Source organism: Adiantum capillus-veneris, chromosome 7 (assembly GCF_014529385.1).
Source record: "Adiantum capillus-veneris isolate H3 chromosome 7, ASM1452938v2, whole genome shotgun sequence".
In the NCBI taxonomy this organism is placed as follows: domain Eukaryota; kingdom Viridiplantae; phylum Streptophyta; class Polypodiopsida; order Polypodiales; family Pteridaceae; genus Adiantum; species Adiantum capillus-veneris.
Window position 1 is genome coordinate 100,347,987 of NC_140937.1, and position 23,667 is coordinate 100,371,653.

Consider the following 23,667-nt stretch of genomic DNA (forward strand, 5'->3'; position numbering starts at 1 on the left):
GGCGGGATCCTTGCGAATTCTCTAGGCGCAATAAAATCAGAGTCTCTAAACAAGAAGAATCTAGGGAATATACCTTTATCATTGACAATGGCTTGCATTTATAGCCCTAGAAGGGACCTAGTCCTGTCTCACAATGAAAACTGGACTACTCTTTGAAATTTCTAAAACTATTTCGGCCCTATAACTTCCATCATTTGGACTAAGGTATCCTTAACCAACACTTTTCTCCCCCTAACATATGTGAGGGCACAGCCGTTGGTGGACTCCTCTTCAAAGTGGAGAAGTTTTCTAGATGTTTTTAGTACGCGGGAATGGATAGTTACCTGAATAATCAGGTCCACCCATCCATAATTGACAACCTTAGTCAATCCCCACTTACCACCCCGCACTCACACATGATACTTTTTTGTTTAATTACTACACATTCTTATCACAATAGAAATAATGATTCTTTTTATCTTTCATAACAGGATTTCACTAAAATAACCCTTGAAAAGAGTATTGAAAACATTCTTTTAGCAAATAGACATCTTTAGACTTAAGACAAGGTACTGTCAATTTGGAGTAACTGTGACTATTACTGGCTTGTCTCAAGATCACCTATACAGGGATGAAAAACAACACCCATTTCTTATTTATAAAAACCGGGGTAGCAAAAGTCATCACCCTAAATCCGGGCGCCCATACACCAACCGGTTGCCCATACAACCGGGAGGTTCTTCTAGGATAAAAACGATATCCTAAGTAATATCCACAAACATAGACAAGCACGGCGTAAATACTCCATGTGTACTAGGGTAACCGACTCATCCATGGCTAACTCGCTATCATTACTCATCACCTAGAGTAAAATATTGCAAGGAATCAGAGGTGTCTTGAGACAAGCTATCTTATGGATGATCAAACATTTCTTTCCTAGGTCAATCAGACTTAGCCCAAACTTTTCTTTCCTATTTATAAACAATGCTTGTTGGTTTCTTGAAAGTTACCTTCCGTTTTTGGCCAGTTATTTCATATGCAATGTTAATTATAAAAGAACTTTAAGCTATTTAAAGACTTAAGTGAATAAATGGAAACCCACTTGAGACTGGTCAGTCATCTGCTGCTACAGTGGCGCCTGAAGACTCTCCTCCATAGGCCTATGACTAGGCCCATCCTCATGGTCACGGGATGCCCTAGTCCTTTTGTGTGTTGTATCTTCCTCCTCGGACAGAGGATTTCCTCGGGTCCTTTTCGGAGCCATAGTGGTAGCCTTTATAAAAGGATACTTAATCGATTAGAGAATTAATTGAATAGTCTCTCTTATTCCTTTTCTTTTTCTAAAAATGGGGATTTTTGGACTAAGTAAGTATCTTTGATAAATATCTGGGTAAGATATTTTCTCCTAAGCTTCCTAGTAGTGTTATTGTTCTCCCATAATTATTTTATACTTATCGAGGCTATTTTACTAAATTCCTTATTTAATTTCTGTTCAAAAATATCCTAATTCGGCTTTAGTTATTTATGAGCTACTTATTCGCTTGTGGAATATTTACCCTAGGTGGATTTTGATGTATTATAACTCTAGTAATTATCTTGCTAGCTTATAAATTGATTTATAAATTTCTCTTCTTAATTTATAGTACAGATTAGATAATATTAGCTAAGATAATTAGCTAAACTGATTATTTAGGGTTAGGGTAATTATCCCAACTTCCTAAGCTATTTTCTATCTCTGGTAATTATCATATAATTATATAAATTAGTTAGCTAATTTCCCTTTCCAGTTTATAGATAAAATTAGGAAATATTAGCTAAGATAATTAGCTAAACTAATTATCTTTTCATGACGTATTTATCTTAGTTTCCTAACAATAATCTCTACCTTTGATAATTATTATATAATTATCTAAGTAGTTTAACTAATTTCTTCCTTTAAGTTTTTCTCTATAGCAAACAATTTTGGCCTATTTAATTATATAATTATCTAAGTAGTTTAACTAATTTCTTCCTTTAAGTTTTTCTCTATAGCAAACAATTTTGGCCTATTTACCTAGATAAAATAATTTTTTGTGTATACCCTAATTATCCCAATTTCCTAACCATGATTCCTATTTTGAAAAGTATAGTGTTATTATCTAAGTAATTTTTTTAATTTCCCCCTTTAATTTATCCTTAAAAATAGGGTTTTTGACTAAGATAATTAGATAAATTAATTTTAAGTCTAAACTAATTATCATGGCTTTCTAATGATATATTATAACTTTTAAAATTATTTCAAATCTATCTAGCTTAATTTACTAATTTCTCTCTTTAATTTACCATCCAAAATAGGATATTTTGACTAGGATATTTACCTAAACTAAATTTCTATGGCTAAGCAAATTATCATAGCTTTCTAATAATGTATTTTAACTCTGAAAATTATCCCCAAGCTATCCAGTTTAATTTACTAGTTTCTCCCTTTAATTTTTCTTCAAAAATAGGATTTTTTTACTAAGATAACTAGCTAAATTACTTTTCTAAGGCTAAGCTAATTATCACGGCTTTTTTAACCTATAAAATAACTTTGATAAATAGCACATAATTATCTAACATATTTTTCTAATTTCTAGCTAAATTTAGTCTAATCTGACTTGGATACATCGCTATATTTTTTTCTAGCCTCAAGATAATTATCATGACTTTTTAAACATGTAAATTAAGTCTAATAAATAGCACCTAACTATCTAACATGTTTTTCTAATTTCTTTCTTTGATTTATTGCTAAAATTAGTATTATTTGACTTAGATAAATAGCTATATTATTTTTCTAACTTCAAGATAATTATCACGGCTTCTTTAACATGTAAAGTAACTCAAATAAATAGCACATAATTATCTAACATGTTTTTCTAATTTCTTTCTTTAAGTTTTGGTTTAAAAAAATTTATGTCAGCTAAATTAAATACTTAGATTAATTATCTATTAAGGAGTAATTTACCCTCTATTTTTAACAATATTTTTTAACTGCAATAATTCACTTCAGAATTTTTGAGCTAATTAAATAGATTTTCATTAGTGTTTTTGATTAAAATCAGCTAATTTTTTCCTAATTAATTATAAAAACTAATCAAAAAATTAAGAGATAATTTTTCTAGCATCTTAAGAATCTAATGCAGCTTTGATAATTTTATTATAGTAGTCTAAGTTTAATTAATATAATTATCATTAATTTATGCCCAAAAAGATTATTTCAAGCCTAATATGACCTAATAATCAATTAGATTAACATCCCTAATCTTAATCTAAGTAATGAATAGAGAATTAAGAATTAGGAGAGTAATTTAGAGTATAAGTATGTTTAATCTTCTTAATTAATTAGATTAATTAAGAAAATCTAGGTAAATTAGCATAGTTTTGCTAATTAAAAAAGGGTAAAACTAATTACCGTGGATTAATCAACTAGAGGTTTTGCTCTCTAGTGATTTTTGAGTAGAGTGCTCTCTAGGTGAGAGAGAAATGGCCAGGACTTTGGATCTGAATTTTTTTGTGAAGAGGAGGACCTATTTATAGATTTTTAGGGCTCCTAGGCTGATTCTGGCAGTTTCTTGCACCTCAAGCCAGCCCCGAGCCTTCCCCTAGCGCCACCTGCTGGTAAATCTGTCCAAGGCAAGTTCATCACTGCCCCACACAGTCCCCCAGATACACAAAATCGATTTTCTTCTATTTCTTTGACTTTTCATGATTAATTTTGAAAATATCTACAATTATCTATAGATATCTAAGAATTTTAGGATAAAAGTCTTTTGTAGTAATGATTACTAAAATTTTACAATTTATTTAATTAACTTAATTCACAGTGTAAACTTTCAGGACCCATAACTGTGCTAATTTTTATCAAAATTCAGTTCTGAAAATTTCTAACCATAGTAAAGTCATGATTATGGCTCCAAAAATACCAATATTTTCCATGGTTGGATAATTCTAGATTTTTTTCTTAACAAACAAATTAATTTGATTATGCTTTGTATAATTTCTAAGGTTTAGAAACTAGAAACCTTACAATCACCCCAACTCAAGGAATTGAGATGTCCTCATCTCAACCGAATTTGGGAAAATCTTTGAGAAGTGGTACTTCGTCCTCCCATGTAGCATCTTTAGTGGGGTAATCCTTCCATTTTACTGAATTCTCCTTGATTACTCTGTTTCACAAACTTATTTCCCTAGTATCGAGAATACAATCTGTTGGAGTTCAAGAAATCCTTGTTTCTGTATCACAATCCGTTCATCATCTAGAGTGTGATTGGGGTTTAGGATATAGGGTTTTAGAAGACTGCTATTGAACACTTTATGGACCTTGAGGTGTTCAGATAACTTTAGTTTGTAAGCTTGATCACTGATTACCTTTATCACTTTGTAAGGTCCACAATATCTGGGGCTAAGTTTTTTGAATTTTCCCAAGGATAGATTGCTTCTCTTTGGCCGAACCCGAAGAAATAATTTATCCCCTTGTTTGAAAGATCGATCAGACCGTTTTTTATCAGCATAATGTTTTTGGCGGTCCTTAGCTGCTTGAATGTCGTGTTGTATGGCCTTACTTTGCACATCCATCTCTTCTAGCATTTGCTTTGAAGCTTCTACTCTTGTAGTGGGGTCAGAAAAGCTTAGGGGTGATATACATTCATGCCCACAAAGTGCATTAAAAGGTGACATCCCAATGCTTTTATGGAATGGGGAATTATAGGCGGATTTCACCAAAGGAAGAACTTGTATCCATTTTTGGGGTTCTCTACTACAGTAAGCTCTAAGGATGTATTCATAAACGATTAACTCCTTCAAGGTTGGCTCTTAGGAATGTAAAGTCGGTGCTTTTAATAGAGAAGCCCATCTTCAAGTGAATAATCCTTGATTTTGTCCTTCTCTTTTCCCTTTAGGTTCTTTTGATTGATAACCTGTAGGAATTTTTTATAAACTTCATCTTCCAGGGAGGCTTCCTTAACCTTGTCTAGAATTGGGTTGTCGACTGTGGAAATGGCCCTAAGAAAAACCTTGCGGCTAAGGGCATCAGCAACCACTTTCTCCTTTCCTAGTTTATACTTTATTTCAAAATCATACTTTTGTAAGAGTTCTATCCATCTTTGTTGCCTCATGTTGAGTGTTGCTTAAGAGAAAATCCACTTCAAAATTTAATGATCAGTGATTAACTGAAATTTTCTCCGTTCCAGATCATGAGTTGGATAATTTAGCTCGTGGATTCTTAATTTTTGAGAGGTGAAGGCGACCTGTCGGCCTTCTTGGTTTTAGACTCCTCCTATAGCAAGGCCGCTAGCATCGGTTACTACTTCAACCTCTTGAATGAAGTCAAGGAGTTTGAGTACAGGGACTGACATTAGGAGAAACTTGGACTCAATTTTGGGCCTTGTAAGAAACGCCAACTCAGCATAGAGAGAGGTAATTATAAAAAATGCAAGAGTTTTTTTTTGGAATTCTATTTCTCATAGTACATACGTAAAAGTTTGCTCAATCACTTAAATGCATGCTCGTACAAAATGCTTTTCGAGAGCCCAACTTAAGTGTACACAAAATTCCATGTTTGTGAATCTTAATGAGTGATGTGATGTGGGATGAGAGAAAACACATAAGAGTTGTTTTCAAAATACAAAATAATGTCACGGAATAGAGGCACATGTATCAATCACCTTTTTATGAAGTACTCACAATTTAAATTCGAACAGATTGTTCTTGATAGTGATTGGTAGGTACTATTTAAGACTATGAAGAAGTTAGAACCAAGCGAATAGAGGCGCTTGAGGGGTCTCTGGGACTTCTATTTGCTTGTTTTTGACCTTATGAGGCCCTAGGATTAAGATATAGCACTTTTTAAGCCCACGGATACATCCGAAACGTCCAAAAACCATAGGATAGCTCTTTAAAACACTGAAATCTGACATCTCTAGCTCAAGATATAGCATTTTTAAGCCTAGGGCCTCATGAGGTCAATACCAAGCGAATAGAGGGGATCTCAAGGGCCTCTATTTGCTTGGTACTGACCTCATGAGGCCCTAGGATTAAAAATGCTATATCTTGAGCTAGAGATGTCAGATTTCAGTGTTTTAAGAGCTATCCTATGATTTTTGGATGTTCTGGATGCATCCGTGGGCTTAAAAAGTGCTATATTTTAATCCTAGGGCCTCATAAGGTCATAACCAAGCGAATAGAGGTCCAAGAGACCCCTCAAGCATCTCTATTCTCTTGGTTCCGACTCCTTCATAGTCTTAAATAGTACCTATCAATCACTATCAAGTACAATCTGTTCGAATTTAAATTGCGAGTACTTCATAAAAAGGTAATTGATACTTGTGCGAGATGCACAAGTACAAGTACTTCACTTTATATGATAGCAACAATGGGTCATAAAAAGGCATTCGGCCCTTGTGCCAGATGTCATTATCAAGCGCCTTACTTTTCTGATGATAGTGACAATTTCACCAAAATGGTTTTCATGGACATTTTCAAAATGAGAAAAAATGCTTTTTCAATGTAACGTTAGCCTTCTTCCTATTGGCTAAGGAGCATTCTCTCACTAGAGTTGAAAGGCCCGAAAATGAGTCCATTTCTTTCCTAATGTTTGAGATTTTGTTTTAATTTGAGGAAACAATCCTCCTGCTCTTTTTCCCATGTAAGTTTGGATGTCTTTTTAAGTAGCTGAGTCAAGGGTGCGACGTTGACTACGTAATCTTTGACAAAAATTCTATACCATCTTGTAATGCCCAAGAATCTTTGAGTTTCACTGATTGTCTTGGGTTGTGGGCAATCTATTATGTCCTTAATCTTTGTGGGATCTACAGAGATTCCTTCAGGGTTTATTATAAATCCAAGATAGCTAACTTCAGGAGTAAAGAACACACATTTTCTCATCTTAGCATACAGCTGATGTTGGCACAGAAGATGAAGTACTTTACATACATGACCTTCATGCTCTTTTTCATCTTTGGAGTATACCAAGATATCATCGAGAAATATCAATACAAAATTATCCAAATATTCTCTGAATATATCTTGCATGAGTTGATTAAAGGTATCCGGAGCATTCGTAAGACCAAAAGGCATCCCTCTGAACTCGAATGCCCATATCGGGTGTTGAATGCGGTTTTATAAATATCTCCTTCTTTAATTGATGGTAGCTTTACCTGAGATCAATTTTTTTGAATACCTTGGTCCCATGTAATCTATAAATTAATTTGTCGATGCAAGGAATAGGATACTTATTCTTTACATATACTTGGTTAAGTCCCCTATACTCGATGCAGAGATGTAAAGATCCATCCTTCTTCTTTTGGAGTAGAACAGGCGCTCCCCAGGGTGAAATGCTTGGTCGTATGAATCCTTGTTCAATAATAAGTTGACGAAGCTGTTCTTTCAATTCATTAGGGGGATTTTGAGGTCATTTTTGTGCCTTTTAGCGTGTAGAGAGAGAGTGGTCTCAACCAATGGTTGAAGAGCTTCCGTTACGGAACCTCTATTTTTGAAAACTCACAAAAAAAGCAAATAGTCTATCTTTACCGCAACTTTGAGCTGGTAAATAGCAATGTAAACAAGTAAAAGTGCAAAGGCATTTAATAGCTGTCGCTTTTAGAAAGACGTACTTCTCATATTATATTGTTTTCATTTTGCACGTTGCCATCATAAAACAACGTTTGGATTATATCTCATGATCTTTTCCAGTTTTGAACCGTTTTTTGCACATTCTGCTTATTCTTCTCTTGAACTCAGACTAGACTTCTCTGCTCATTTCTTTTTTCACCATGGAATCTTCATCACGATCAAAACGACCAAGAACTTCCATTGAAGCCATTATCACTTACAACACGACTGATCAAAATGGACAGAGTAGAATTTCTATATTCATGCCCATTGTAGTTTCTATAGAATTTAGACTCAGAAAATCTAGAACAATGTTTTCAGTGAAGACTTTAGACTCAGCAAATGTACTTGAATTTGTGGATGAGGGTTGGAACACCAAAACAGTGAATGGAATCACTTGTTATGTGCAAGCTGGCTCAATTGCTTGCAAATACATGATAGGGACACAAAACTTCATTATGTCATTTTATTACTGAAGATGGCACTATGTTGGTGGTCAGCTAACTCCACTTGATCAAGACATGGAGGATTTCATTGACAGCCCAATAGAAGACATTGATATATGGGTAAACAATGAGCATCTGTCAATTGTAAAGATAAGAGGCATGTGTAGCTTACAACAATTGAGATTGGACCTGCAAAATGATGAAATTGAACTGCCCACAACATTCTGTTTTCAAGCAAATGGTAGAAAGGTAACTATTATGCCTAAAAGTCTCTTGTTCTCTTATTGGTTCTTTATTTAACTTTGACTGTTTTTGTAGGTATCAAAAAGGAATGAAAACAGGCTACAGTGCAAGGACATCTTGGATGGCATTGTACATTTGGTGCCTTAAACATCCTTCAAGGAAATTTTGTAACACATGCCCTGCGAGGATCTTATTTTGTATCACATGACCTACAAGGATCTTATTTTGTATCACATGATTTAAAAGGATCTTTATTTTGTTATTGAAATGCAACTTTTTCAAACATCCAATTATTTGATTTTGTAACAGAGTCTTAAAACAAGTATTCAATTTCAAATATTTGCACTTACATACAAGGGTCCATACAAGGGCCAATTGGTTACAAGTGGGCTATAGAATAGACAATTGGATACAATAGAGAACTGAGAAGCTTGACACAAGTGGGCTACAATAAGCTAGAATAGTTTTTTGGTAGGAGTTTTCCTGTCCCTAGGGGACTTCCTTAATGGGGTTGGTGCTTTTGCAGGAGATTTTCTTTTTGAAGTGGTCTCTTTTGTCCTGGGAGATTTTCTTTTTGAAGTGGGCTTGACTGGAGGGCTTGAAGGCTGCTTCCTCTTTCTCTTATCATCCATCTCTTCACTTGCCTTTTCCTGCTCACCACTCTCTTCTTCATCTTCCAGCTTTGCTTTCCCCTTCTCTTCAACATCATCATCTTCAAATACCTCTTGAAGTTCTCCATTTGCTTCAATCATATACTTGATAATCCTTGCTCTTGTCAACCATAGCACTCTCTGTTGATCTATACAAGGCAATAGAAAGCAAGTTTTAGGAACAATAAAATGAGAAAAAATACAGCTGGCAAATATGAAATATGCTATACTTCTATATCCTGATTGTCATTGCAGTATATGAAGTCCAAGAGGAGCTTGGCATTTGTCAATACCCTCCATCCACATGAATGGCTTTCAGGCTGGATTGGAACCTGCAATTCATTACATGTATTTTTGGGAAAAAATCTTTGAGGATAATCCATTGAAGTGAACAAAGCATAAAGAATTCCAACCTTCACCACTACAAAATGGATGTCATTCAGCATTTATAAATCTTATAGTAGCACTATCCAAAATTCTTTATAAATGAGGTTCTGCTTTACTAAAAGTATGTGCTTATGGTTTACAAAATGTGTCTGCTGCTATACTTACAATTTTGCTTGACCATGTACTCCAGCAAGAGAATTGACAAAGTAGCATTTTCTTTTCACAATATCAATTGCAATTAAACTCCAATGTGAGCTATAAAAACAAGCCTCAGTTAGCCTTCTAACGTGAATTAGCAAATTCTCTTCACAAGGTGTAGGTAGAAAACTTACCTCTCATGATAAGGAATCAAGAAAAATTCACAGATTTCCAAGTCCACATGAGTCAACCACTTTGTGAGCTCTCTAATGTTTGTCTCTATCCTGAGAAATTGGGAGATAGCAGGGTCTAAAATCTGCACCTTTTGTTGAAGGTCTGGCTCATATGAATGCATCATTAACCTGGTAAAGAGTTCTTGTTATATAAAGAGTTCTTGCTATAAACAAAAATACAGAGGAAAACAAAAACAACCTAAGGCATGTGATAAGGAGTGGAGAATTCATCTCCTTGGTCCAGTCCTTGAGAATTTCCAAGGTCTCAGAGTCAAGTGAATTGTAATCCTCCCTAGGATCCTCCCCACTGAATAGAGTGACAACAAAACCAGTAGGATTGACACTCCTCAAGAGGGTCACTGGCTGAGGTTCCAATAGGTCAAGCTCCTTTCTCTCTGCAATTTCCTTGTCTTACTTGGCTCTCTTTTTCCTTTCTTTTCCTCTTCTTCAGTAATATCAAAAACTCCTACTTCAGGCTCCTTGGGCTTCCTCCATGGAGGAATGTTGAGAATATTGAATGCCTTTATATCATGCATAGGGACAGGCTCCAAAATTTTTGAAAACCTGTATGTCAACCTCCTAAGAGTGATCATGTCTTTGTCCATTAGAGTAACCCTATGGGCATGAGCTGCACAAATATAGGCATCTTGGAAAATCTCAATCATAAAGTCCTCAGAAGCCTCCTGGATACATGCCAATGCAGTACTAGTCCACCTCATGGAAATCTTATACTCCTCTACAACTTGTATGCACAGTCTCTGGAAGGGCAGTTTGGGAATTGCAAGATTGATGGCCTTTATGGCCTTCCTTATATCTCTTAGACATTTGACCCCCTGCTTGAACTTTCTCTTTGTAAGGAGAGGCTTAAGCTGCACAGGCTTGGAAGCTTTCCTCTGATGTGTATCTTTCCTTTTTCTTGTTTTAGGGTCGGGTAGAGAAGAATCCTTCCTCTGAGATTTGGTCTTCTTTGTGCCAGCAGAGGTTGGTTTGCCAGGATCTTTAGAAGTGGATGGTTGGTTTGGTAAAGTACTAGCTGAAGCTTTGCTAGGCTTAGGAATCTCTTCTTCATCTTTGGATAGAGGCTCATCAAATTTCCTTGCAGTGTTCTTGGTCCTTGCCATCTTCAAAAGGAATAGGAATGATTGTTGCACAACAAACAACAAACATTAGTAACAAACAACAAACATTTTTTTCCTATTATGACACCCCGTGCGGGATAACCATAGCATTGGAAGTTTCCACCTTCCAAGCGGCTCGCGACCGAGTGACACCCCGTAGACGAAATAGCAAAGCGAGGAAAAAGTTCACACATACAAAGATCACGCACGGGGTGACGGGGTGACGATTGTTCTTCTTGGTCCTTGCCATCTTCAAAAGGAATAGGAATGATTGCTGCACAACAAACAACAAACATTAGTAACAAACAACAAACATTTTTTTCCTATTATGACACCCCGTGCGGGATAACCATAGCATTGGAAGTTTTCACCTTCCAAGCGGCTCGCGACCGAGTGACACCCCGTAGGCGAAATAGCAAAGCGAGGAAAAAGTTCACACATACAAAGATCGCGCACGGGGTGACGGGGTGACAATTGTTCCAAGTGCGGGTAAAATTGGGTTGTGAAAGCGCCGCAAGAATCGGATAATTGCGCAGCAAGAATCAGGAAAAATTGGGCAAGAATGTGCTCGATTTGAGTGCTTCTCGGGCTTGTATAGGGCGCTATGCGCAACTCCCTAGGTGCACAACTCCCTAGGCGCATACTAGCCGTTGGGCACAAACTTAGAGGCGGAAATCGCTTGGCACACCCCCCGAGGCGGCATTTTTGGCCATATAAACAACCTACCCAACCCACTTTTCCGCTCATTGTCCTTCACAAGGCTAGAAATAAAGCCTCCAAGCGACACCCCGTGCGCGAATTTTGAAGGTGTCGACCGCTTACCCAGTGACACGCCGTAAGCGAATTTATTGAGTGCCAACTCTCTCCTCACCCTCACAGCTCGCATAGCAAGTGACACAATTTGTTGTAATTCTTTCTTGCTTGCTTAGATTTACAACTTGCATACTTGTTTGTAAACCATTATTAGTTTTTTGCATTATTAAGGAAGGGTAGTTTATTGATATATTTTAGTCATAGAAGAAATATATTTCTTAATGTCATGTCTACTTCTTAATGTCTTGATGGACTTCTCTTTTCTCTTTCTCAGACATTTGTGGATTGTCCTAATGGATACAGAGGATATGCAAGAGACCGCTGATGAGAGGCTGATGTCTTTTCTTTACAAAGTTAATGAACTTACAAGATTTCAAAGTGTCAAAGAGATTTTTAATGATGCCTTTGAGCTTCAACTACTTGTGGATGGCTTCTCCACACAAATTAGTGAATTGATAGAGATATATACAGCATTGACCAAAGATCATAGGCTTGATAATCTTGTTCATTTTCTTGATATATGCAAAGCAGGTAGCTTGGCAAGGACAGGTATTGCAAAGAAGTGTTCAAGCCTTCATCCAGACTGGAAAAAGATCATAAAGCCTTGCAAATTTCATGGTAATATGCATTGCCAGTTGGTAGAGTATGACCTCGGACTTATCATTTTCTTCAGTGTACTCCCAACACCAGAGGGAAAACAGATTCCAAAGCAGATTTCTCAGGCTGAGGAGGACCAGAAGTAAGAGGAGGAAGAGGAGAGGGAGATGGAGTTCCATGAAGAGGAAGAGAAACTACAAAGCATTGAGATGTTGGACATTGCAAAATTTAAAGCAGAAAACATCACTAAAGTGGAGAATGTTGACATTGAGGATGAAGATGTTGATCCTTTGCATCGCACAACAACATTTTCCACATACAAAGTTAACAAAAAGGAATATGTTTTACTGAATGACATTCAACATTTTTTTGATCTAAGGGAAGTTTTGGCTGAGTGGGGATGTAATGACATAGGATTCATTGATTACTCTTCTTGCCCCTTAGCAGTCTTGGACACAGAGGTAGAAAATTTTATTGACAGCTCAAGTGTTGGAAAGCTTGTGCAGGACATTGTTCTGAGATATGAGCAACAGGGTGTACGTTTTGAAGAGGAGTTCAATGAGATCCCAAAAAGGCTTAAAATAGAGCATATGGGAGAGGAAAAGACCAGAGATTATGAAGTAAGGGCAACTAGATCCATTGATATATGGGAACCTGCCTTTTTTGAGGAGGATGAGTCTCCTAAGGTATGTTTATGACCATTTTTCTTTGTCTAATTAATGTGCCAAACAATTAACCAAGACATATTTTTGCAGATTGAAATACTGGACACAGACAAATTCCTTGGCAGGGGGAAGGGTTCCAGACCATTAAATTTAGGAAGGAACCAGAGCTTGGGACACTTTATTGGGAAGCTCAACAAAGAGACTGTCATTATATTCCATAACAAGTTTACAAGAGAACCATTGCTGCCAATGCTTGCAATTAAAGCACTTGCAAAGGTTGTTGGTTCATATCAGCTTCCTCCAGGGTTAGAGAAGTTAATATTGGTGGAAAAGGAGGAAGCCATCAGAATTTTTGGATTCTTCCCTGGACTTATTGGTTCTAGAGCTGGTTATTTTGCCACAATGGCATCCTACGTGCTTGCCCACATCCTATGGGACCTCATTTCTTGATGTACCTTCAAGACCATGATCTTTGATGGCATTGTGGAGAGCTTTCCATTGGTTATACTTCACATTGGATGAACCCTTCTTGGCATTTACCTTTCCTAGTTTGCCATGAAACCCTAGGAAAGATCTGGCCTTCACACCACCAACAAAGACCTTTCTAGGCACATTGTTTCCATTTGAAGATCTCTTCAGGTCTGTTTCAATCTTAACCTTATTGAGTTCACATTTCTAAACAGCTTGCTATAACCAGCTCTGCTAATGCCTACCTTATCCATAGTATATTGCACATCCTCCTTGTCCAAGCAAGAGCTCTACAAAAATCCCTCAATGCACTGCTCCTTTGCCTTGTTAAACTTCTTCTCTGTGAAAATCTTTTTGGCAACCTTGGGAGGTAAAACATCACAATAATGTTTAGCTGCCATTTCCATGTTTGATGCAGAGTTTGGTTGTAGCAAAGTCCTAAATCAAAAGGTACAAAATGAACTGATTATTGATCTTGTCCAAATGACACCAACAAAATAAACAAATAGTGATCAACTAAATTAAATCATTTAATAAAGAACAGCTGCAATAGGGTCTTAATAACAACCTAACAAAAAGATTAACAACCTAACAAAGAAAAGTAATCTACGCATATTAACAAAGAAAAGTAACCTAAGCATATTAACAAAGAATAGTAGCAACTTAACAATATAAAATAAGCATATATACCTTGCTGCTCTGATTCTCCTGCTGCAACCTCCTCCACCACGTCTCAAGGCTTCAATGTTCTTTGACTTCTTTTCTCTTTGTCTCTTTCCTAACATTGTATTCTTTCTTCTAGCTTGTTTGAGCTGAGTTTGTAGCTTTTCGTTGCTCTCTTTACATTCCTCAAGCTGTTGTTTAAGAGTATTTATCATTTGTTTGGCCAAATGATCTTCTAACTTAAGAATATCTCTCTCTACCGCAAGACTGTGTATAACCCAGCAACCCTCTTTGACCATCACCCACAAATTTTATCAAAGATGAACAATTTGATAATGGGGGAGTGCTCTTTGTCATTGGGTCCACTGGATACAATCTTCCATCAGTCCAGAGATCAATGTGTTTTTTTTAATCTTGCCGCATTGCTTCAAATATGGACGAGGACACCTCTGCACATTTGTTTCTCTTGCGCACTGGACAATATTCTTCATTTAGCTCAATGTGTAGATGGTATAAGCTTCTCTTCTCCATGGAAGTCTATTAACAGTATTTGTTAGAGATAGTACTATAGAGAAAAGCTCTGCAAATACGAGGAAGAAGACGACACAGAAAAGGTTTGTTTCAGCAAGTGAAATTTTGAATTTTGGGCCAGAACTACGTTTTTGTTAGTTTTGGAGGGAGTATTTTTTAGAATACTAAAGATCCTAGAAAGATTTGACAATGACATGTTTCCGCGGAGGTAAAAAGGACGCAAACTCACCTTTTTACAAACATTTCACTATTTTTTAAATAAAGTATATATTCTCTCTCTACATATTCTTACAGGGCACAAAAGTGACCTCAAAATTCCCCTAATGCAATAGCTTCAGAGAGTGACATTTTGTAGGGTCTTTTTGAAATTGGTTCGCTACCTAGAAAGGTTTCTATTTCATGGTCTATGTCCCTTGGGGGAGGTGAATTTGAGAGATCTTCCAAAAATATATCTGAAAAACTTCTTAAGCCGTTTTGGAGTTGGGTTGTCCTTTGAATCATCATTCTTATTGATTTTTACTACAAAGATTTGTTGTGCCTTGCGTACTCTTTCAGAAGTCGACTAGCCTTAACTAAATGAGCCTTAGGCTTCCCATTGGATCCTTGTACTAATGTTTCTTCACCTAGGTGATTTTTGAATGATAGGTTCCCTTGAGCACAATGACTGTGGGCTTGATTTTTTATTAACCAATCCATTCCTAGAAGACCATCATAGATTCCTACTAGTAGGGTCTGAAAGTAAGATGAAATCAGCGTTCCTCCCAGTTCAAATTCTACTTCCCCGGCTGTAAATTGAGATAGAACCTCTTTTTCATTTGCTAGTTCTACCACTAATTTCTTGGTGGGGTATTGGTTTAATCTGAGCTTTCTTAAGCATTTAGGGGAGAGAAAAGAGTGTGTGCTACCACAATCTATAAGTAATTCAAATGGTTCACCTTCTTTCTTTGCAGTGGCTTGAATGATTGCATACTGTTGCCGAGCTCCAAGGTTTTTCAATGGAGGAAAAAAGAGTAGCTCTTTCACCTTCTCTATTCATCAAGGTTGGCTCTCCCACTGCAGCATAGGCTCTAGCTCCTCTACCTCTTCCTCTGCCTTGTCCTCTATTTCTTCCTCCTCTTTGATTTTTTCGTTGGCGTGTCTGAGACTGAGGAGTGGTCCCAGCAGCAACTCCGAGATTTTTCTCCTCGGGGCATCTGCTTTTGTAGTGTCCCACTCAATTGCATCCATAACATCTGATATTTGGAAAAGTATGTTCTATATTTGCTGCAGATGTTACTGCCCCTTCGTTGATTTCCTTGGTTGAAATTTCCCCTTGCCCTTGTTCTGAAATTGTTGTAGTTATGATAGTTCCTTGCAGGGGGGCATCCTTCAGTCGCAAGTGGTTACGCTCTGGGAAGGGCATCTTGAATTGATGTGGGTCTCATAGCTTCTAAGCATGTACTTAAATGTTTGTTAAGGCCCTGGCAGAAGCGAGCAATATATTGCTACATTGTCATGGATGGTGCATAGCATTGTAAGGACACATATTTGGTGTAGTATTCTTCTAGAGTAAGCCCTAATTGCCTGAGGGCAAAAAATTCATTCATTCTTATGGCTTGATGAGCCGGAGGAAAATATATCTTTCTTTTATTGCTTGTTTCATTTTCTCCCAGGATGGACTAATGGAAGGATTATCCCTACAATGTTGTTTCCACCAAAGTTTAGCATCTCTAGTGAGTCAAAACATTCCCAGCATTGCCAAATTTTTTGAAGCGGTTCTTGTCGCCAGGAAATAGTTGTCCATGGCATCAAGGCTTCAGCATCACGTTCTAAATTAGGTCCCTCTCCCTTGAAGGTTGGGAGTTGAACCTGTTTTAGTAGTAGTTTCTTTTCGTGGGTGGGAGTGTAAAGGCTTTTTGCATTGCCTTGAGATTATAATTAATGAAAATCTTTTAGTGCTAAGGATTTTTTTTATTTGTCATGAAAATTTCTAGTCTATGTATATACTTTTGGACTTAAATGAAAACAAAATCCCAAAAATTATCATAATGATTCCATTGAATTACCCAAACATGTCATTATCATAAAACCATGATATATACAAAAGTTAATACAATCACTGACTCATACTATGTACAAGATGGACTCTTACTATGTACAAAATGCACTCATACTATGTACAAGATGGTAACACTCTATACCAAAATCTTCTTAACTACTGGTGGGTCTGGCAGGGGATCAAAAAATATAACATCTTTTGGTCCTCTAAACTTAGGACCTACCCTCATTGGTCTAATCCTACCTAGGTATATAACTTTAGCTACCTGATCAAATACCCACTGATTGTGAGACACCTCTATTCCATCTATAGTAATAGTATGATCTTGATCTTCACTCAACTGAAAAAGAAAACTTTGATGGTTCGAAGTGTTTTGGCCCATTTGAGTCTCTTCAAGTTTAGTGCCAATCCTTCTATCTGTCCCGCATCAAGCAGGAAAATTTCGGCAAACTGTGACCAGCTGATTCCCCATGTAGGAGGAGGAGAAAACATTTCGTCTAATAATTGCATGATACTCTTGAAAAATAGGAATTTACTGGCGTTGCAAGCAGCCTCAAACATGATTTTGAAGATCATAAACTTTCGGTAAGCTTGGCGGACATTTTCCTGTATTGATTCTCATTTCAAAATATACTACAATTATAATTTCAAAATTACTTACCTTTCCCCATAGGTTCAGGACCTTATTAACTCATGCTCTGATACCACTTGCGAGGTCTCCAAACCCGCCGACACCAAAAAGCGGGATGGGATCCTTGACAGATCTCTAGGCCTAATACAATCAGAGTCTCTAAATAAGAAGAATCCAAGGAATATACCTTTACCATTGACAATGGCTTGGGTTTACATCCCTAGAAGGGGACAAGTCCTATCTCGCAGTGGAAACTAGACAACTCTTTGAAATTTCTAAAACTATTTTGGCCCTATAAATTCAATCATTTGGACTAAGGTATCCTTAACCAACGCTTTTTTCCCCCTAACATATGTGAGGGCCAAGCCACTGGTGGACTCCTCTTCCAAGTGGAGAAGTTTTCTAGACGTTTTTAGTGTGCGAGAATGGATAGTTACCTGAATAATCAGGTCCACCCATCCATGATTGGCAACCTTAGTCAATCCCCACTTACCACCCTGCACTCACACATGATACTTTGTTGTTTAATTACTATCACGTTCTTATCACAATTAAAATAATGAACGATTCCTTTTATCCTTCATAACAGGATTTCATTAAAACAACCCTTGAAAACAATATTGAAAACATTCTTTTAGAAGACAAACATCTTTAGACTTAAGACAAGGTATTGTGAATTTGGAGTAACTCTGACCAGTACTGGCTTGTCTCAAGATCACATATACAGGGGTGAAATACGGCACCCATTCCTTATTTATAAAAACTAGGGTGGAAAAAGTCATCACGCAAAATCTGAGCGTCCATACGCCAATCGGTTGCCCATAAAATCAGGCAGTTCCTCTAGGATAAAAATGATATCCTAATTAATATCCACAAACATAGACAAGCACGGGGTAAAGACTCCATGTGCACTGAGGTAACCGACTAATCCATGGCTGACTTGCCATCATTACTCATCACTTGGAGTAAAATATTCCAAGGAATCAGAGGTGTCTTGAGACCGTCTTAAGAATGATCAGACGTTTCTTTCCTAGGTCAACAGTCTTAGCCCAAACATTTCTTTCCTATTTACAAACAATGCTCATTTATTTCTTGGAAGTTACCTTCCGTTTTCAGCTAGTTATTTCTTTCTGGTTCTTACGTATGCAATGTTAATTTATAAAAGAACTTTAAGCTATTTAAAGACTTAAGTGAATAAATGAAAATCCACATGAGACTCGTCATCCATCTGCTGCTACACTGGCACCTGAAACTCTCCTCTGTAGGCCTACGACTAGGCCCAACCTCATGGTCATGGGATGCCCTAGTCCTTTTGTGTGTTGTATCTTCCTCCTCGGACAGAGGATTTCCTTGGGTCCTTTTCGGAGCCATAGTGGTAGCCTTTATAAAAGGATACTTAATCAATTAGAGAATCAATTGAATAATCTCTCTTATTCCTTTTCTTTTTTCAAAAATGGGGATTTTGAAACTAAGTAAGTATCTTTGATAAATATCTGGGTAAGATTTTTTCTCTTTAACAGATAGTTTTGGCTTATCTAATTAGATAATCTAATTTTTTGTGTATACCCTAATTATCTCAATTTACTAACCATGATTCTTATCTTTGATAAGTATAGTGTAATTATCTAAGTAATTTTTCTAATTTTTCCCTTTAATTTACCCTTTAAAAACAGGGTTTTGTACTAAGATAATTAGCTAGATTATTTTGTAGTGGCTAAACTAGTTATCACAGCTATCTAATGATGTATTCTAACTTTAAAACTTATCTCAAAGCTATCTAACCCAATTTACTAATTTCTCCCTTTAATTTACCCTAAACTAGGGTATTTTGAGTAGGATAATTAGCTTAACTAATTTTTTGTGGCTAAGTTAATAATCATAGCTTTCTAATGATGTATTTTAACTCTAAAAATTATCCAAAAGCTATCCAATTTAACTTACTAATCTCCCTCTTTAATTTACCTTCAAAAATAGCATTTTTTAAACTAAAATACATAGCTAAATTATTTTTCTGGGGCTAAGCTAATTATCACCACTATTTTAATATGTAAACCAACTCTGATAAATAGCACATAATTATCTAGCATTTTTTTCTAATTTCCCTCTTTAATTTATGGCTAAAATAAGTCTAATCTTAGCTAGATAAATAGCTATATTATTTTTCTAACCTCAAGATAATTTTCATGGTTTCTTCAACATGTGAAAAAAATATGCTAAATAGCACATATTATCTAACATGTTTTTCTAATTTCCCTCTTTAATTTATGGTTAAAAATAATTAATTTTAGCTTAATTAAATACTTAGATTAATTATCTGTCAATGATTAATTTATACAATGTTCCTAATAGTATTTTCTAACTGAGATAACTAACTTAATAATTTTTTAGCTAATTCAATAGATTTCCTATCAATTTTTTTGATTCAAAGCAGTTAATTTTTACCTAATTAATTACAAAAACTAATCAAAAAATTAAGAGAAAATTTTCCTAGCATCTTGATAGCCTAATACAGCTCTCATAATTTTCTTCTATTAATGTAAGTGTAGTTAATATAATTACCATTAATTTATTACCAAAAAGATTAATTTCAGTCCTAATATGACCTAATAATTAATTAGATCAATAACACTAATCTTAATCTAACTAATCAATAGAGAATTAAGAATTATGACCGTAGAATAATCAACTAGAGTTTTAGCTCTCTAGTGATTTTTGAGTAGAGTTCTCTCTAGGTGAGAGAGAAATGGCCAAGACTCCGAGAATGAATTTTTTTGTGAAGAGGGGGCCCTATTCATAGGTTTGTAGGGCTCTTGGGCTGACTCTCGCAGTTTCTTGCATCTCAAGCCAGCTCCCAACCTTCCCCTAGCGCCACGTGCAAGTTCATCACTGCCCCACACAGCCCCCCAGATACACAAAATCGATTTTTTGCTATTTTTTGTCTTTTCATGATTAATTTTCAAAATATCTGTAATTATTTGTAAATATCTAGGAACTTTAGGATAAGATGATTCACAGTATAAACTTCTAGGGCCCATATCTATGCCAATTTTTATCGGAATTAAGTTTTGAAAATTTCTAACCATAGGAAAGTCATGATTACGTTTCCAAAAATACTAATATTTTCCACGGTTGGATAATTCTACATTGTTTTCTTAACAAATAGATTAATTTGATTATGCTTTGTACAATTTCTAAGGTTTCAGAAACTGGAAACCTTACAACGTACACCATTTACCATGTGCATAAGAAGCTTACCACTAGCTCTCTCCAGCTGATAGGTCCCATTCAGAAAGGCCTTTTGCAATTTGTATGGACATGTCCATTTATTCTTGAACTTCTCCTGGAAGGTGAAGTCCAAGTAGCTCTCATACTTCATTACCAGGTCCCCTTCTTCTATCTCATTTTCTAGAAAACTCTGTCTCATTAAATCTAATATCCAACCAACCCAAATGATTCTCTCATATTAGAATGATCATTTAATATGGGATAATAAATGGGAACAAGGGTTAGAATATAGACATGGGCTTACGTATCTATCTCAACATGGGGCCAATGGAAAAGGGGCCCAAATGAGAGATGGTATGTCAAAGAGCAAGGTTAACTAATGGAGCTTAAGAGACCTTAGGGTAAGCTTCATTAAATACCTCCAATGGTTAGTGTTAAAAGTCCTTTGATCTTAGGCAAGCTAGGGATGAACTTGAGGTGGGAGCGTTGCCTTTGACCTTAGGCAAGCTGCTAGGACCGATCTTGAGGTGGGAACCCGACCTAAACTTGCCTTTGACCTTAGGCAAACTAGGGCTAAGCTTGAGGTGGAAACTCCACCTAAGGTGCTTGGCATGCTTGATGACTAAGGTACTTGAGGTACTTGTCATATTTAATGAGGAAGGTGCTTGAGAAGCTTCCCATTTATGGGCGGTAAGGTGCTTGAGTCAAAAAGAGACCCTACATACTTAATGAGGAAGGTGCTTGAGAAGCTTCCTATGTATGAAAGTCCCAAAGTTAGGAGAATCTTTGACCTAACGTTCCACTCACCCAAAGGGCACCCCTTTTCTCAAAGGACACATGGGACACATGTAAGATTCTCCTGAAGCTTAACCACATGGTGTGCTTGAATGCTATTGGTTGGGCTAAAGAGGGTTCCAATGGGCTTCTAATTCCATCCAACAAATATCTAGATATTTTCAAGCTCTCTCTCTCTCTAAGGGGGAAGGAGGACACTTGTCAAAAGACTACCCATGTAATTGAATTCATGCTGCATGTGATTGTCTAGGGGGAGAGGGGTTGTTGACCGCTGGGTCAACAACACAACATAACTCAAGTTTCATACCAAAGTCTTATCTTTTGCGAGTTATGAAATGCTGCGGATATTTGCTGTAAACGTCATTTGTAATGAGTAGTTATTCTAGTTTCAGAAGCCGGGGTGCAATGGCTCTTCTAGATTGTAAATACAAAGCCATTTGACCCTTTCAACCCCATTTTTTGTTAAACCTAAGGTAGCCTTAGTATATAAGGTACCTAGGTCATTTTGAAAAAAGGACTTTTGATCATGATCAAAAACTTAGCGCTGCCGTCTACTGTGAGTGAGAGAGAAAGAGAGTGAGCGTGAGCTTCATCCTCTCGCTACACCCGGCTCGCTCAACACATTGGAGATCCGACTGCACCATTGTTGTAGGATCGAGGAGAGGTACGCGACAACGCCAAGCATTCCACGCGAGACGAAGCGCACACACAGACGCATCTACGAGCTATTTGTGGTCGTAAGTGTATCAAACGCTGTCTATTTTCTGCGTGCTAGTAGTCTATAGAGTAGTGGCGACATAAGCTACGCATAGGTACTCATAAATTTCAGTTTCGGGCACTTTCAAAATTCAGCTCTGTCATCCTACGCGTTTTCCGCAGATGGGTTTAGAGTGAGGGTTTTGAGTGTAGAAGCTTAGGGTCAAGTGTATCCTAGTGAGGGGATGGTATTCCTTAAGTTTCGTATGAATCTGGAATGATTTGGTGAGTTACCTTCCGTATGTGTGTATGTGGCTAGGTGGTGTAGTTGAGGGCAGTGAGGTTCTTGATTGTGGTTTAGTTGGCCTTCCAGAGTGTTGTATGTGTAGGATGATCTCATCCTGACAAGCTCAAGAGATTTCCTCCATGTGCTTATCGTGTCATCTGTGTCCTCGATTGACATTATGTTGATCTAGGTAGTGTTTGCATGCACTTCATGGGTGTGTGAGTCGCTTCCCATCCAACATTGGCGCCGCTGTCGGGGACACAAGGACCTAAGTAGGTTTCCTACTAACACTCGTGTGATGGTTTCTTGATTTAGTTTCGGCTAAAGAAAGCGTTTTTCTTAACTGGATCCAGAAGAAGATATTCCGTGATCAAGTGGATAGCCAGGAAGCGTGTGTCTTGCCGAGGGTCTGCGACTAGATAGGTTTAGTTAGGATCTATGGATTAGAGTAGTTGTTGGTGGTCAAGGGATTTGTGAGGTGATAAAAGCGTTTACTAGTCCGTGTGTGGCAGTGAAGCATTTTTCTACTCATAGATGCAAAACCCCATATGATTTGTAGGAGTAGCTTTAGGTAAGTGATCCGATTCTGATCTAGAGCTATTCAGCATTGAATTATTTGCTAAAGTGCTTGATTGCATTTGAAATCACAGAAAAGTGTGCTTTTGAGGGTTAAAATGCATTAAACAAGCTTTTGTGGATATTTTTGTATGACTGACTGATGATGTGCAAATAAAAGAGCATTTGCAAGGGTTCTGTGAAGAAAACCTGCAATTCTGTAAACATAGACATCCTACGCGTAGGATGTCTCAAGGGGGTTCTGGAGACCAAATTTGAAAATTTTGACTGCACCAGTGTGTTAAGAGGGTAGGTTTTACCCTAGTAACATCTTGACTTGGGTGTTTTTCCCTATTTTTGTTGACCAAAAGCCAAAAGGCAGAGTCAAAAAACGTAAACTTTCAGAAAAGGCTTAAATTGAGTGATTTTTGCATGTTTTTGCAATTGTGAAGCATACTTGCACTTGCTGAGAGCATAAGAAAGCATCAGGGACACTTCAGTCTCAAAAAATCAGCAGTAGACATCCTACGCGTAGGATGTCTATAGGGTGATCTGGGCACTTTTTGGAAAATATGAGGTTACCAGTGTGTTTAGAAGGTAGGTTTTACCCTATTTTCACCTAGAAAGTGGAAATTTGACCATATCTTGACAGGATAAGACCAAAAGATGAAAATTGCCAGACATCCTACCCAAATTGTGCCCAAGGCATAATTTTTGAGACCAAACCATAGGATGGCTTCATGTGCATGTTATACATGATGTTTTGAGTGCATGTGAGAGTTTTCAGCTCATTTGGGTGAGAAAATTGGGTTTTAAGCAGACTTTAGTATTTTTTACTGAAAAAGGCAAGAACAGCAAGTTTTGGGGTCTTTTGACATCCAAAC